We start from the raw sequence: 18,556 nt of genomic DNA on the forward strand, positions 1-18,556 counted from the left end.
GAAAAGATATATTTAAAATGAAAAACCTGGAGTACAGGCTGGAGAGGAATGAGATATGGCCAGAAGGAGCCATCCAATACAATTGGTAAAATGAAATTGGGCAATATGATTTCTAAGATCCCACTAGCGCTAACAACCTATGGTTCTACAGAACCAGTTCCTCTAATTATATACCTAATGGAAGTTCCAAGGATGGTGCAAAAGTCTTAGTTGGGCTCACTGCTGCTGACCTCAGTGCTTAGCTATATGCTATGAACTTTCTATTTTCCCAACATTTACTATTATGTATCTTTCATGCATGGACCTATCTAAATCTTTTTTGAACCTAAATATGTTTTAGTCTTTATCACCACTTGGAATTGTAATGAATTCCATAATTATACCAAGTTAGAATGTAGGATTTCCTTCTGTTTATCCTAAAACTATCTCTTTCAAATTACAAGGCAACTCATTTCTTGATTACTGGCCCCTTTTGGTTTCTTGTACTGTAGTTATTTCCAGATATGCTTCCTTTCTACTACATAGTAATTCCCTTGCAACAAAGAAAAATCATTCAATAAAACCATCCTTCTATACCTGCAGTCTTTCTACAAAAAGGGGAGAAGTGTCTCTCAACTCACCTCACCTGAAATTACATTCAATCAGCAAATATTTTGCCTAAACTCAATCTGTGCATATACTATTCTCTTCCAGTAAAATATAAACTCCTTAAGGGTTCAAGAACTTTCACTTTTGTCTTCTTGTCCCAGGTGCCTAGTATGTAACTTGGCACATAGGAAGAAACGAATCACTGTTTTTTGAATTCAGTTAAATCATAGGGAGCATCAATTTTTTTCAACATTATCATTATTTATCACTAGATGTACAAGCAGGGCCACTTTTTCTAAGGGCCCTTACTTTATAGCAGGGAAAAAGTTACCTGAGTCGTCAGCTGAGGGAAGTAATCCATTCCCTGAATTTTTTATTTGCCTTTAATATGTGAGGCTTAAGCCCCATTGGTTGGGAACAAGCTTGATCTGCATCTCAAGGCATCAATCTTTTATGTCCCATTCATCAATCATTCACCATCTGCTTGGGCAAATAGCTCCTTCCAGGAGACATCTCTGGTTTTCCATCATAAGAGCTCCTCTCCTGCAAGCAGCCCTTTCAATATTTCATTGTCATAAGATGAAATTTCCATGTGGGGGCCTTTGTTCCCTTCTGGGGTAATATGATAGAAAAATTTCTTCCTCTTCCTAGCAAATTGGAGGAAAAACATGTAGCAAACAGACCTCGCTCAAATTTAACTCACCCTTTAGGTCCCAAAACTCAAAAACAACATATAAACAGTGAATAAACATGCCCTGAGCAATAAATAGAACCCTTCCCAGACAAAAGTTATGAAGCTAACAAAGTTTGTTTTTTTTTATATTCTTCCACCTTTTTGTCCTATCTTCCATTCTGTCATCCTACCATGGCCCCAATCACTTTTTCTGTATCCCACTCCTGCCAGTGATAGTGTCAGCCACCAACTATATTACTAGCTAACGTTAAGGTGGTGGCTGATGAGACTTAACAAATATCTATTATTGTTGACATTTTGATGGTACTTCTAAAGCTTGAAAATGAAAACGAATTAAGCTTTGATGGTGACAACAAAAATATATATTTTGTGTGCCAAGGGCCCTGCCTGGCGCCCCCTCAGGTCATACTGCATCTCTTATTCCACCTATATTATTCCTCTCTAGTGCTACATTTACCTTGTAACAGAGCCAGAAAATCTTTGACTCAAAGGGACAAGTGATGTGAGGATTTCAGGATCTAAGATGGGGACACTAAGTCTGGCTTCATGATAGTCTGCTTTGCCTTTGACCAGGTGACTGAGAATCCAAAGGATTGATTTTGATTTTTGTTTCTGTTGGATGTGAATAGATCACACACTCGTTCTGACTCAGATTAGCACTTGCATTAGCATTAGCATTTGCCAGTTGGAAGTGGATGAGAAAACAAGAGCAATCTCTATTACCTTTGGGGAAGTGTTTTTGATGGCCTCGAGCTTTTCCCTTAAACAGAGATCCATCTCTTTAATATGAGTGTTCTTCCAGTGATCCTGATTGACTCTTAATCATAGAATACACCTGTTCAAAAGAATTACAGGTGAGAGACACCCAAAGGATAATAAAGGTGTCTGTGCATCTGCCTAAATACACCTGACATACACAAGAAGAATTAAAATTATCATCAGAGAAATGCTTTGAATGATTGAAAAATAAGGTAGGCCATTTGTGTAACGTCCAATCAATCAAGATAGTCAATGGACATTCCACAGGTTCCACTGATTCCATGAAGTGCCAAGAGACCTAAAGAGATGTCTATCCTACAGAAGGAGCCCCCTTTGAAGGATTCATAAAATGTGGGGAAAAAATCATACAGGATAGCTCTTGCAACTTGTACAATAAGAACATTAATTTACTTCACTTAAGACCCAACTTCAGGATAGACACTTTTCATAAAAAGATATGACAGATCATTTTTCTCATCCAGAAAAATAATGTTTTCATATACACAACATAACACAAAAAAGTCTATAAAAATCTCTGATCACATAGCTTGGTTATTTTTAAGCATATGTTTTTCCCATTACTGTCTAAACTGTCCTGTTTGTCTGTTTCTTTCTGAAATTCCTTCTTTTCTGTGAATTTTTAATTTTGTTTTAATGTCTCTCTTTTTTTGTTGGGGTCACTATTGCTAACCCACTCTTTCCACCGATGCTCTCCTCCCCACCTGCTCACCATTATTCAAGATAAAGAGAAGGGAAAAAAACTCTTGTAACAAAAATAGTCTTATAAAACCAATCTATACAGTAGCCACATCAAAAAAGTATGTGTCCATCACCTCTCTTCAGGAGATGGGTAATATTCTTTTATCATTGGTCATCCACAAATCTGGTTGATTATTGCTTTAATTATTGTTCCTCCTTTCTCACATGGCTACATTAATTTGGAACTTCATCAACTGATTTTGCCATCAAGCCCCCATATCAGGTACCTTCTTCTCATTCCCCACCCATACCCTCTTTTTAGCTTCCATTTGTGTTTTTTCTCCCTGCCCCCCCCCATTAGATTATAAAATCCTTGAGCGCAGGAATTGTCTTTCTTTTTTCATAGTTGTATCCCTGGTGCTTAACACAATGACTGGTACATAGTAGGCACTTAATATATGTTTATTTTTGAGGATGATGATAATGATCAGCATTTTTAAGCTCTTAAATAAGCTATCATCATTTGGAAAGGTCCCCTGGTTCAAGGGCTTGACAATCCATTTACAGTTAAAATTTCCAAGAACAGGTACATGAGATTAGAAGTCAGACTCATTATCTAGTGAAAAGAGCACCAAATTCAGGACTTGCTACTCACTATCAATATAATCTCCAACAAGTTACTTAGTCTCTGAGTCTTTCATTTTATTGTTGTTTATTCAATCATTCTCAATCATGTCCAACTCTTTATGATCCTATCTGGGATTTTCTAGTTTGCCATTTCCTTCTCCAGATCATTTTACTGATGAGGAAACTGGATTTGGACTCAAGATGAGTCTTCCTGACACTTCCTGGCATTCCATCCACTGAACTATCTATCTGCCCCTTTCCCCTACTTGTAAATTGAAAGGTTTACACTAAATGATTTCTTAAGGTATTTTCCAGCTCTGAATCTTATCTGTTTCCCAGCCCTGACTTTCTGGTGATGAAGGAGGAAGGGTTTGGGTAAATTTCAGGAGGAGTTGGGGGTAATGCATGGTTGAAATGAACCCTAAACACAAGTAGCAATTTTGAGATCAAACTATTGGGATATACCCAGAGTGATCAGTAATAAATGTAAAATGGCTCTTTGTATCTCTTATATTAATTATAATAATATTTTATTTATCTGATATCATTCAAAAAATATTATTCCATACAAATAATTTTTTAGATAACAGAAGCTTACCTTTTTCCATTAGTGAAAATTTTTTTCAAATTTTAGCTATTTTTGCTGGAAATCTTTCTAAAACAGATTGCTGCAAATACCTTTCTTCAGTGATATATAAGGAAAAGGAACAGGGATTGAAAAGGCTACTGAGATATTAAATAATGAATAAAGCAGACTCCAACCACTCTGCTTAAGATATATCCTTTTACCTATCTTTTTAATGTTTTTTTTTCTGTTTTCTCTCACACTTGACTAATTTCTATTGACTATTATTATTGCATCCATCTCTAACATGTACCTTCCTAGCCCCATGACCCTTACACAGACAGACACACATACCTGCTTAGTTTTTTGCGACCTCAAAAAGCAGGTAATAAAACTTAATAATTTAAATAATTATTAAATAAATATTAAATAATTGTTAAATAATTATAAATAATTAAATTGTGTTAAATTCAGAACCAATAAGGTCCTTGGGGATTCTTTTCTGAGTGAAATGCACTGGCTTTTTGATAACTCTTTCAGTGGCTCAGAGACTTTTTGTTAATGTACTTCTGGGTTCTCTGTTGTGTCCTAGAAGTCTAAGGTTGCCAAAAGTCTCACCTCTGAATAAATGTGACATTATTATATTTATTCATGAGTATCCTTTGTGTTTGGAGGACCCTGTAGAAGAGAGAAAAGAAACAAAGCTTTTGGAACCATTGCCAGTCTTATAACTTCCCATGGTGTCAACCACCAACCATACAAACCCCCAAGAAAACCGACGTTAGGTCTATAGGATGATAAGATTTACAAACAAAGGGAATTTTAAATATCAGGTAGTCTGAACCTCTGGGTTTTTCAGGTAAGAATATTGTGAGAGGGATCTTTGAACTGGAATTTGAACTCCAAATCTCCTGACCCCAAGCAGATCCAATATTCTTCCTTCCTGCCACACAGGCTCTTAATAGAAGAGCAGATACTTCATTAAATCAAAACACTTTCTCTGGTGAGAACATTCCTTTGGCTTTGAAAATTAATATATAGTTTAATACAAATAGCTGCTGATTTAATAATTTACCATGGAACTAATGGGTGTTATGATATTTAATCTCTGATTAAATCTCACATAGAAATTTTCAAAGAACAATTGAGGCAGCTCTAAATTTTCTTGATTATTCAGAAGTGATGGATGGATTTAACATTTATGAAGAAAAGAAATTTAAAGACCATTAAGAGTCTTCAGAATTTTGTCTCCTCATGCAAAGACCATTGGCTGAAGTCTAACTTCCCTTGCATCCAGACTCTCCAATTTTCCTTAACTCGTTTCCTTTGAGACCCTTCTTAAATACCACTTTCTCCATGAAGTCTTCCCTGATTCCCACACTTTCACAGCAGAAAATGATGTCCTCTTATCTCTCATGATCCTCGAATAACACTGGTCTAGGCTTTTCTTCTTTCCTATCTCACACTTTACATAAAACATGATTGCTTATGTTTTATAAGCAATGTCTACCATTAGACAGCAGATTCCTTAAGGGAAAAACCTGTATGTATTATCTTTCATCTCTGTGATCCTAGGCACAGAACCTTACAACTATGCAAGTCTTAGAGCCAGTTCTAACTAGCAAGTCAATTTTTATTTACAATATTTACACTTCAAAAATCTGGTTATTAAACATTTGCCAGCACACCCCTGGTTACAGCACAATATGTGTTTAATACCTGTTTTATGAATTGAATTAGTTACGATCTATAATCACACCTTAGAGAGTATACTTATACATCTTTTTTAGGCCTCTTAATCACTTTCTATATAACAAACCTGTGATTACAAATATTATTACTCCCCATTTACAGATGAGAAAAGTCATATTCTGAGAGGTTAAGTGGAGAAGTCACAGAGCCAGCAAGCATCAGAGGTAGGATTCAAGTCCATATTACCTGGCTCTATAGATGAGCACTCACTCTGCTACACCAAGGAAGGGCATGGTTTGTGGAACAAAGGAATCAATGTTCCACTCGACTGCTCTACTGTCTCAAAGCAGTCAGGCAGAAAGACTGCTATTTCATATGTGGCTGCACCTGCTTAAGAAAACCCAGTATGTCACAATGACAAACTATGAATATTACAAAAATATTCTTTGCTTCGAAAAAGATTTCAATATGGAGGTGGGTTTTGGTTTTGGTTTTTGTTTGTTTTGTTTTGGTTTTTGGTTTTTGGTTTTTTTTAATGATTCCTGAAACATTTGTAGCTTAGACTGGGAAGTCTTGCTATCACCCAGTTTCATTTTGTTTTTATTAAATTAATAGCTCCAAGCCCCCACCGGGATATCTCTTTGCAAAGCATGTCAGATGATATGAAGTCAGAGCCAAAAGTATTTAACAAAACAGACTACCAGGGAAATTATAAGGAACTAAATAAGGTAGTAAACATTTTTGGCATATGTACTAAATGTTGTAAGTCCCATTCCTCTGGGGAGGACTGGTCAACTTGCACGTTATTCCTTTCTATCTCCTCCAACACATTGGGAGAAAGACACAGATTATTTATGGTTCCAATGTTGTATATTAGAGTATGATGCAACTCTTCTTTCCTTTCTATCTTATTATAGCAGTTTAATAAGCACTGATTTCTTTCTTGTTTGTTTGTTTTGTTTTTTAAATAATAGCTTTTTATTTTCAAAATCAATGCAAAAATAGTTTTGAACAGTCAGCCTTCAAACACTGATTTCTTACAGAACAATATCTTGAGAGAGTTGACTTCTCTCAATGCAGAAGTAAACAAAATAAAATGCTGATTTATTGTTATCCAGACTGTTGTTAGAGTTTCAGGATATCATCATGTCCAAGAATGTCAATAGTCAATAAACATTTATTAAGTGCCTTCTATGTCCCAGACACTGAGCTAAGCACTGGGAATACAAGGCAATCTCTGTTCTCAAGGAGCTTTCAATCTAATGAGTAAAGACAACACACAAGAAAGCTGAAAAGGGGGAAGAAGCATGGGAAAATACCCAGAGCAGGGAATGTTGGGAAATTCAAAGTCCAGAATAAGTATAGTCAGTTGGGAAATGAGATGTTTATCCCACTGTTCTCTCCTTAAATTGAGGCTGAATTCCTAGCTCAGAGGAATAGAGGAACTGAGATGTGAGAACCAAAGTGGATTATATCTTGTAATATAACAAAATTTCTGATAATGAATTTACTGAGACATAATAGAAAAGTTAAGGAAATCCAAAATGTGCAGCATCCATCTCTCAGTAACTCTCCCTGTTACCTCTATTTTTCCACCCAGATCCACTTTCTCAACCCCTCAGAGATGCATGCTAGGTAACCTCAGAATACTGTCATTTGATGCATGAAAGAATGAAAAAACATTTATCAAGCACTCACTATATGACAAGAATTATATTAAGTATTGGAGTTACAAATAGAAAAGACTAGACAATCCCGGCTCTCAAGGAAACTACACTCTGGTCAGAGGAGACAATGCATAAAAGAAAATTCAGCTGCAGAGTAGAAACAAACCAAATATCATAAAGGTACAATAACAAAGAAAAGGTTCCTTAGACTAGATCAATAGAATAGAACTAGGATGCTTACAAATGATAGGTACAGGCTAGACAGTAAGAACTAGAGGACCTCATGAGGAAATTATAGGACAAATGGAAAAACCTGGAGATCTTCCAATTTACCAAAAGAAATAGAGTTCCCATCTCACCCAAGCCATGTAAGCAATCAAATATCCCAGATGGATTCTGGATATCTAAGCTTAGGAAGAGGTAAAGTAGAAAGGAAAAGGGGCAAGGTGTCCACAGAATAAAAGGTACTCCTATTACCTGACCATCCAAAATAAGTACATGCACAGCCTTCTGGGAAATGAAATCCAGATAATATCCTCCCAACCCAAGGCTCCTCCTATCTAAGAATATATAGGAAATACAGTACAGGCGGTATGCCCTATGCACTGAAAGTTAAATTCAAACTAATAGAAACAATCAATAGAACATTTTCAATAACACATCTATTATGTAAACTAAGAACAAAGAAAGTAACTTTAAACTTTAAAAAGTTTTCATTTTTTCATAAATCAACATATCACTATGAACGGCAAGGATATACCCAATAAAACAAAATTGAGATAATTGATAACATTTCTTTGATGGAAAATGAGAAGTACCTTTGACTTGTGCTCTTCACCTCTTTAGAGATTGAATGATTCCAAATGGGTGACTAGTTAAAAGAATTTTAATCTGAGTGTTGGACCCAACTTTCAGGAACAGTGGTGAGAGCTCCTATAGAGAAGTAATTACACAATATGAGCCAAAAGGATCATAGATTTAGAAGCGAAAGGGACCTTAGGGGACATCCAAGTCAACTCTTTTATTTTGCAGATAAGAAAACAGGCGTAAAAAGCAGCAAATCACAGAACCAAGATAGCATTTCCTGAGTATAGAAGGCTTCCCTTAAAATATAATTGTCTACTTTTATTCCCTCCACTCTGGTGAGCCCCTGCTTCTCTCCTAAGGATGTATATTCCTCCAGACTTACAGTTCTGTTATAACTATTTGGGGCTATGCTGAAAAAAAAATTCTGAACTTAGTGTTACTAGAAGGACAACTCTCTTCCCATGTGGGGGAGAAGGAGAAAGAACAAGTCTATATTAAGTGCCCACTAAATGCCTGGCACTGAAGTATTATGTAAATATTAATCTCATTTTATCCTCGAAACTTTATGAAGTAGGTGCTATTATTATTATTACTCCAATTTTACATTTGAGGAAACTGAGTAAGATAGAAGTTAAGTGCCTTGCCCATGTCACACAACTAGTAGTCTGAATTTGCCCTCAAGTCTTGCTGACTTTGATCCCAAAGTTTTATCCACTGTGGTACTTAGCTGCCAGTAGGCAGTGGATCTGGCACTTTTCTGATAATTCACAATAATAGAAGAAGTCAAGATCTGTTCCCCTATATCACAAATAATCCCTTACATTTCCTCCAGCTCTAGGAGCACATCCTTATTCTTCTCTCCAAGAAGCTAGATCCAGAAATTCCCAGCCCTCCTCCAAAAGTCTGGGAACCAAGACTCCTGGGTAACTTGATTTAATTCCACCCTCTGGTTCTAGGAAGTTCCTTTTCCTGGCTGTTTTATCTAGCTGCTAGATTGGATTGTGTGGCTCCTTTCTTCCCTGGGGCCATTTTTTTGCCCCTCTATAACAACCATAAAGAATGGTACTAATGGCAGAGGTCTTAATTCCATATTAATGAGTATGTCTATACTTCTCATAGAGATGTAAATAGAATCCCAAGCAAAAGTCTTTAACCTTAAGTGGTACAGGCCTGTTCTTGATCATACCTGTACATACCTGTAGTGTGCCACAGGTCAATAAATTGAATATATCCAAAAGGAGTGTTTGTTCTCAGTCCCTATGCAGTAATCAAACAGCTAGTTTTATCATTCAGATCATGTCTGGCCCTCTTAACGGAACTGACTAAATAGTGGAAAGTAGATAGTAGAAGAGTTAGGAGAAAAGATAATTATGTTGTTTCTGAACCATCACCCCTTGGAAAATTCAAGAATGTTGAAAAAGAAAGGGCTTTTAAACCTAAAGCATTTTCATTATCATAAAAGTCTAACTGGAATGAGAAAGGAGAAAAAAATGTGTCAGGTCCCCACAGAGCAATTTGTAAGATTCTATTTGGAGTATAAAGGAACAAATAAAGCAAAAATAACAATGCTATAGATTATAGTGGGTGGTCTCAAGAAGCACTTCTGTTTCTGTCATGCCAAGTCTGATAGCCTAGAGCTAAATTACACAGGTGATATTTAACATGTATTGGACTACCTGCCAGCTAGGGGAGGGGGTGAGGGGAAGGTGGAGAAAATTTGGAACAAAAAATTTTTACAATGGTCAATGTTGGGAAAACTACCCATGCATATGTTTTGTAAATAAATAAATAAATAAATTTTAAAAATAAAACATTTAAAAAATTACATTTAAGAGTCAGAACTACATGGTAATAAATACCCATTAATAGATGATTAGAGCAACTAGGTCTCACCATAGTGCGTAGAGTGCTAAAGTCAAAAAGACTCCTCTTCCTGAATTCAAATTTGTCCACAGATACTTGCTAGCTATGTGACCCTGCACAAGTCATTTACCTTGTTTGTCTCAGTTTCTTTATCTGTAAAATGAGCTGGAGAAGAAAATGCAAATCACATCAGTAAGAAAATGGGTTCAGCAAGAGTTGGATTCTGATGAAAAATGTTTTGTTTTGTTTTGTTTTTTTAATGGGTGATTTAGTCACATGATTATAGAATTTTGGTGAAAGAGAAGTCTAGGTAAAGAACTCCTATTGGTGAACTAGTCCCAGAATCATTTGTGAATGAATGGAAAAACATTTATTAAGTACTTACAGTGTAGCAATCAGTATGCTAAGACAAAGCTACAAATATAAGAGCCAAGATCCCTTAAATTCTAACAAGGGAGATAACACACAGAAGGGCTTTATGACAAAGAGGGAGTTTTTTGATCCTGAAAATTTCAGAGATATTAAAGGAAGCCTGAGAGGAGACTGAACCACTAAATCCAGAAAGAATAGCAGAGCTGATTTGCTTATGGTTTATGATTCTAAAAGAGAGATTGGGGAAGGGAAAAGAAGGAAAGGGTACCAGCCATCCAAAAGATAATTGATGAAGAGATGGATAGAAAATAGGGAATTAAGCAAAACATGCACAGTGCTTGCCTGAAATAGTGATTAAGGAAAGGTGAGTCACAAATTAAAGACAAAGGTTCTATGGGGGAAGTTTCTCTAGGACTAAAAGACTATTGTGGGCAGAAAGAAATTGTGCAATCTGCGTTTCTTGAATTCTTTTTTTTTTTTTAAGCAATAAGTATTAAGTTATTTGCTAGTGTCTGAGGCAAAATAACTTAGGTCATCCTGATTCCAGGACCAGAACTCTATTCATTTTGACACCCAAGTGCTCCTTGTTGAACTTTTTAAAGAACTAACTAATGAGCAAAAAGGAGGGTAAAGTGGTCAATAAGAAGACAAAGAAAAACTCTGGAAACTCAATGACAATCTTCCTCCGATATCTCTTTCCACTACACATCCCTCTTTCTCTTTGCTATCTATCTAAATGTGGAAATGCAATTTGAATGTCCCAAACTGCCAACCACTATGCTTCCCAATGGGTTCCTGGGCAGCCTATTTACTCTGTCAATGTACACAAAAAAAACCACAAACATTTTAATATCTACCTAGACAAAGAACAGAGAAGAGCAATGTATTGCAAAACTCTGCATCTCACAGGTAAATAAAATCTGATTTTGAATTATCCATGACCATTCTGTTAGCATGGATAAGCAAGACTATCGTAAGAGATTCTGACATCTAGAAATGGAAAGTCAAAAAACAGATTCCTTGTCTTTCAGGATACCTTTATCCTTGTAAATGGCTCCTGGAACAGGTGATTGGATACTGGAAATACTCTGCCTTATTCAGATTCCTAGTTTCATTCTGTTTCTGACAAAAAAAAAAAAAAAAGCAATTTTAGGGATGGGACATTGGAGAGGGAGGGAGAAAGAGAAATTGTTGTCCTTAATGTTGACCTCAAGTAATTAAGGATGAAATTCACCCCACCTTCCAAACTCTCTCAAATACCATTTTTCATTCTTCACTTTCCAAAATGCACAATCTAGGCAGTGACATGCTGGCATTCCTCCCAGTCATCCGTGAGCTATAACATTCCCTATAAACTGTCAACTAACACTTCATGGAGAGAGGATTTGAAATGCAATAAGAAATGTGTGGGCCCCCCCAGGGCAGTCTCCCCCAGATATAGTGTTCTTCTCCCCACTTTCAACTCATATAAATGCATTTTTTAAAACTCAGAATCCAGTAGACATAACTGACTACTGAAAAGAGCTGGTATTTATTTATAGTGCAGCCAAGCAGTTTGGGAAACAGGACTACAACAATATGAATTTGACTAAATCCTTCTCAAACCATTATAATTCCATTCAACAATATCTTCTGGGTGACAAATCCAGAAATTTGCTAATCACCAAAGTATTGGAGCCTTCTTTTGATTGTTTTAAGTAAGCCTTCTTCAGGTTTCATAGAGGTCCCTTGATTTTAGTCTCATAGAATTGATTAGGAAGAACAAGACTGTTTTCCCTCTTTCTGTACTTTTCATGAGCTACTTGACTTTCAAAAGATCGCTGATATAGAGTTAGAAGAGACTTTAGAAGCAATCTAATCGAACCTCCTCATTTTACAGAAGAGGAAACAGAGAATCATATACGTTAAATGAATTTGCCAAAGTCAATGGTAAGGTCAGGATATTAATTCAGATCTTAAAACCTCAGATCTAGTCTTCTTTCCACAGTCTCCATAGCTCTGATCACGTCCTCACTCAACATATTTCTTTCTAGATTGAAGAACTCCAATCCTTTTAATGTATTCTTGTATAGTCAGTCATTCCCTTCACTCCCTCATTGGTGTTTAAACTCCTGATCATTTGGTTTGTCCTAATCTTAATTCCAGTGTGTTCACATACATTGCCAATGACTGCATCCAAGTGAGAATACACAAAAGAGGAAAAAGGAGACAAAGCAGATGAGAAAAAAGGCCAGGAGACCACTAGCATTCATAATAAACTGATCACATAGCCAAGGAGGATTTGAAATGATTGGAAGGACAAGGGCATAGAATTTGAAATAGTGTCAGGAGTAAATTCCAACAAATTAATAAAGACCCCAGTGGCAAAAAGAACAAAACTGGCACCCATGCCTGCTTTTTTCCTCCTCTTTTGCCCAGTATTCAGTATTTCTTCCCTCTATAATTAGATCACTGGAGACTGAGCCAATGAAAACTGAAATTTATTACAGCTATCTCTCTGGGACTGAGCATCAAAGACTCACGTTCTCACTATACTCCCCTGAATCAGATCTCCCCATTGACAGACATTAGTAAACTATCTTCTGAGTAAAAAAAAATGAGTGGAAAGTTTTTATAGCTAAGGATCAGCTTCCTTTACTTCAGTGTGAAAATATTTCCCATGACTCCAGAAGAAAACTAAAGGAAATATTCAATTTAAAGAGAAACCTATAATTATTTATTAGGTGAGTAGTGGTGTTTTTTTCCCTTTCTCACTGCAGATTAAGGACCATAAATAGCTCTTTCGGTTTGCATGCAGACAGTATAAATCATGTATTGAGCCATTTGCCAGCTTTATTCACCTTACTTATTGAATGTAGCCTAAGTCCACCCAGGAGCTGTGTGAGGAGCCCCTGCCTTTGAAGGGAAACAATCATTCTTTACTCAGCAAGGTGACCTTCCTTTAGGCACCTTCCATCTCCAGGAAGAAGAGGGATTCAGCTGGTCATCTCACTGCTACTCAGGCTAGAATTCTGAGAAATCCTAGATCCTAGTCCATATGGCAAAGATTAAAAGGGATAAAAGTTGGTCCACTGGTCAGTTAAGGTACAAGTATTTATTAGCATAAGAATATGCCAAGCACTGCACTAACTGCAGAAGGTTACAAAGAAAAAAAAATTAAATTCTATCCTCAAAGAATGTCATGAAAGAAATGACATTTAAATAATCAAGTAAACAGAAGAAACAGATGAGAAAAGTTAATGAAATCTGAAAAGAATACACTTTAAAGCTGGAGAGACTAGCAAAGGTCTGCTGTGGAAGGTGGAATTTGAATTGGACCTTGAAGAAAGCGATGGAATCTATGAGGGAGAATAAGGAGATAGAGAAATCCAAGCATCAGGTTCAGCTAGAGTGAAGGTACAAAGATGGAAGATGAAGCACCATGTGTGAGGGACTGCAAAGGAGCCATTGTAAATGGATTATCAAGTCTGTGGAGGGAGTAGTGTGGGAAAAGGCTAGAAAGATAGGAAGGAACCAGATTATGAGAATTTTAAATGTTAAACAGAAGATTTTATATCTGGTCCATGAGATAACAGAGAGCTACTGAAGGTCCTTGAGGAGGAAAGGCAGCTATACATATACATATATATATATATATATATATATATATATATATATATATATATATATATATATATATATATATATATATTACAAAGCTCTAGAAAAATCACCATGGCAGCTGAATGGAGGGTGGTTTGGAAGGGGCAATGACCTAATGCAACTACTGTTACAGTAGTCCCAAAGAGAAAAGACTAAGGAAAGATAATGCTTTCAATTTCTGGACATGTTGCCTACAAATTATTTAATAATTAAAGATACCAAAAAGCAGTTGAAGATAATATGATTACAGCTTAGAGGAGAGATTAATGCTGGATATGAACTGATGAGCTCTCCTAATAAGATGGTTTTGAGGGAAAGGAGAGAGTTCTAGGACAAAGCCTTGGGGAAAAGCCATCAGTAGAGAATATGGTGTGGATGCAGTACAAGCAGATTGAGAAGCAGCAAAAAGTTAACAAGATATCAGTATCATAAAAACCTAGAGAACAGAAAAGATGGTTATCAATAGTGTTAAATGAGTCAAAGGGATCAAGAAGTATCAAGATTAGGAAAAGTTCATTAGATTTGTTAGGAAATCACTGGTCACCTTGGATAAAGACTGGACCAATAATGTCATTGGACTAGTAAGTTAAAGGACAAAGAAATTTCTGCTACTAATGTGGTTTGGCAATTTCTCTGCAACTCATAGAAACTAAGACTTGAAGCTAGGAAATCTAGTTCTCTATCTATTATACTACACTAATTCTAAGAATTAAAAATAAAATAAAAGTTATAGTAGACTGATTAAAAAGGTAATTTTTAAAACTACAAAACTTGTTTTACTGCAAATCTGTAAAAACTAGATCTGCTCATATATATTCCCTTTCAACGCAGTTTACTAGATCAGTTTTTCTTCTGCACAATTTCCTCCTAGTCTTTCATCCCCTTCTTGTCCAGCCACTGAGGTCATGAGCAAAATCAGGGGTCATTCTGAAGATTTGGCCACAGAGCATAAAGATGCCCATTTCACAAGATGTCCTTTATCAAAAAGGAACAAAGCAGTGGAGCTACGGGAAATGGTTTGTGTATGTGTATGTGTGTGTGTTTCTAATATGGTCAGAAGCAGGCTATTCATGCAGCCTTTCAGTGAGGTAAAACTTTTCACATTTGGCATTTAAAATGACACAGGATTGTAAATTGAACATAAAGAGGAAAAAATGAAAGAGGATAAGGAAGGAGATTTTGAAATCTTAGAAAAATATTACAGATAATTCTGGTCTGAATAATAAAATAAAATTTGTAGCAAAAATAGAAACAAAAAATAATTTAAATATTAATGATACATATAAGAGAATCGAAAAAACCTGTGGATGAGAGAATGAAATATCAAGAACATTATGGATACTTCTCATAGGAGCCTTCCCAAATTAGGCATAAGAAAATCCTAGTCTTGGCATATACACAAAGAATAAACTACCCAACAAAGATGAATATACTGCTTTAGGGACTTTGAGGGATGGGTTGGGGGGGGAGCAGAGGGTGATGAATCTTTAATAAAACAATGAAAAACTTCCAATAATTTCTGGTAAAAAGATAAGAACTACAAGCGATATATGGAAACTTTGAAGTCCAAACATGGGATTTAAGAGAAATATAAAAAGATAAACATGAACAAACAATGATAAAAGACTAAACAAGAATAAATCACATTCAAACATGGGGAGAAGAAACATATTTTAAGGGTCATAAATGGAGTCTTATTAAAAGATCTTAAAATTAGAATGGAAGATAAAAGGGCTGGGTGGCAGGAAGAAAAGGGAAAAAGTTAGAGGAAATGTTCTCAAGCAATCAGAGTGCATAGTTAATATCTATATAAACAACGAGAGGAGGGAGCCGGTGGCTGACACTTGAACTTTACTCTCATCTGAATTGGTCAGAAAAAAGAATGAATACATCACACACAATTGGGTACAAAATACATTTTATTCAATATGGAAATAGGAGCAAAGAGAAGAGGGGAGAGATCAGAGAGAGTAGATTAAGTGAAGGATTTGTTTTAAGCAAAACAAATTCTTAAGGATGTACAAAAACATGATGCTTTTTGAGGGAGCAAAAGATGGTTATGTGAGGAGGTGACTACAAAATGCACAGAGAGTGTTTCATTTTTGTCTTTGTACACCAATGCCTAGTAAGTACCTAGAGCATAATCGATGATCAATAAATGCTTGTTGATTGATTAAAATCTATGCATATATACATATATAATAAACATTTATGCATATACACATATTTACATACATATAAACACATATATATGGGGGGGGATTGTATGTCAGAGCTAGAGTAAACTTAGACTAATATCCCAAGATAGGAAGCAGCCATTTAAAAATTCACTAGCATTTTCTTTGTAGTTCCATTATGAATGATTTACAAGCTTTTTACCTTATCAAATCTTATATCTTCTGTAGGACTGTCATTTTCTACAAATACTGAGTGAGATTGGGACCTTACTAAGAAAAAAGAAATACATGTAATTTACAAATACAGGTGAAATTCTAGCACTGAGAATTTTTGCATTAACTGAGATAAACCCAAAGACTTTCTAGTTTCAATTCCATTTAATTCATTAAGCATTTATGGAAGTGTCTCCTGTGTGCTAGGCACTGTGCTAAGTCTGGGGAAGAAATAAAGGCAGTCTCTACCCTCAAGAAGCTTATATTCTAGGGCAAAAATGGGATACAGCTAATATACAGATAAGTAAATATAAGATATGTGCTAAATAAATACAGTCATTTTTAAGGAGTTGTCCTAATTTCTGGGAGAATCAGGAAAGGCCTGACTTGACTTGACTCTAAAAAGGATGTTGGGGTTCCAAGAAGAGAAGGGAAGGAGGAAGAACATTCCAGGTACAGCATAGGAATGTCACATAGAGGGGACAGCAAGTAGGTTAGTTTTGCTGAAGAATAGAATACATGAAGGGGAGTAATCAGCCTGGAAAGAATGGCTGAAAGTAGGTTATGAAAGACTTTAAATACCAAATAAAGAAGCTTATATTTTAAACCAGAGACAATAAGGAGTCACCAAAGTTTCTTGAATAGAGGAGTAACATTGTCAGACCCATGTGTTTGATCTTACAACATCCAATGAGTTTTTATTATCATCATTTCACATTTGAAGAAACTGAGACAGATCAAAGTTGAGACAGATCATACAGCTAGTGTCTGAATCCAGATTGGTGCATTGCTGTTGATCCACAGTGAGTTTGTGGTTAACAGGAATTTTGAAGGTGCATATAAATTGCTGACTGGCACATATTTTCCTATCCCATGCCTGTTTTTGTTTGTTTTAATCAGTTGCCAGGTCTTTCTGATTCTATCTTCAGAACATCTCCTGAATCCCCTTCTCTCACTTCCCTCTATTCCATCAAACCCACCATTCCAGTATAAGGTTTCATTAAGTCTTCCTTCTATTTCAGTAGCTTCCTAATTGGTCACCTTCCATATAGTCTCTCTCCTCTACAGGCAATTGCTAAGCATCTAGAAGGCATAGTGAATTTAATGCTGAACCTAGAGTCAGGAAGACTTAAGTAAAAATCTTATGTGATTAATATATTTATAATATTTATCTAATATCTATATATTTTCCTAAATAACTAATATTTATTTAAAATTATATGTGATATATATCTATATAGCATATATTATTATATAACAACTATAAATCTATGTAAAATCTCTAATATATATGAAATATATATAATATAGATAGTATACATATTTATACATATACATATATACAAATACAAATATGATACATACAAATGTGTATAACTGCAGACATCCACAGAAATTAACATCTGCATATGTAATGAATGTATACATCCTCCATACAGTCCCATATATATCAAATTTGTCTTAAGATTTATATTGCCTCGTCTTTCCCAGAAAATAAGCAGAAATTTCTCTATATTATTCTCTATATTACTTCTATATTCTCTCTATATAGCCAGAGACTTGGCTTGTCTATATTCTTCCTACTTGAATATAGTTCATGTGTATATAGTGGTTTGGGAATTGCAGTTACAGGGATTTCATATATATTATCTCATTTGTTTCTCATAAAAACTGGGAAATTAATAGTGCAAATATCAATCACTTCCATTTTATGGATGAGGAAGCTGAGAGCAAGAAAAGTGAATTACCCAAGCTTATACTATCCTAATTCTAATTCCATACCCCGTGCTTTTTCAACACACAATATCACATTCTTTCCCAAATACTCCATTAATACTCAGTGAGCTACCTCAAAGCTTCTTTAGATATTTGCAAAGCAAAGGAATGAGAGCTTCATCTTTACTTGGAAAGTCAGGGCTCTATTCAAAAAAAGTAAAGAAAGGATGGTCCAGACAGTCTGCAGCCCATCCAAACCAATCAGTTCATAAGGAAAATAATCTTTAGGGGTTAGAAAGAAAGGGGTAAGTAGAGTCAAATCAAGGGGGAGTAAAATTAAATAAAACTGAGAAAGGGAAGAACAGGGAGGTATTAGAATCAAAGAATGCAATAAGCCCTCTTGAAAGCAAGATGAAAAATGATCATTTCAACTGGTTTCCGGAGAAATGTGGGTTGAAAACTTAGAAGAGTGGAA

The 18,556-nt window shown here is 35.6% G+C and overlaps 1 long non-coding RNA gene across 9 annotated transcripts in view; it reads right to left on the reverse strand.

Annotated features, from left to right (window-relative positions):
- Positions 1–18,556, reverse strand: part of LOC141561763 (uncharacterized) — a 553,911-nt gene that overhangs the window by 453,378 nt on the left and 81,977 nt on the right. For 6 of the 9 annotated variants that reach the window (XR_012488143.1, XR_012488142.1, XR_012488145.1 and 3 more), the window contains exon 2: positions 11,370–11,455. The exons of 2 other annotated variants lie outside the window; for them this stretch is intronic. This is a non-coding gene — a long non-coding RNA (uncharacterized LOC141561763). Of the gene's footprint in view, positions 1–8,109; positions 8,225–11,369; positions 11,456–18,556 lie in introns of all 9 variants that reach the window. One more of the 9 variants, XR_012488148.1, reaches the window with a different exon arrangement.

This window comes from Sminthopsis crassicaudata, chromosome 3, assembly GCF_048593235.1.
Source record: "Sminthopsis crassicaudata isolate SCR6 chromosome 3, ASM4859323v1, whole genome shotgun sequence".
Taxonomy (NCBI): domain Eukaryota; kingdom Metazoa; phylum Chordata; class Mammalia; order Dasyuromorphia; family Dasyuridae; genus Sminthopsis; species Sminthopsis crassicaudata.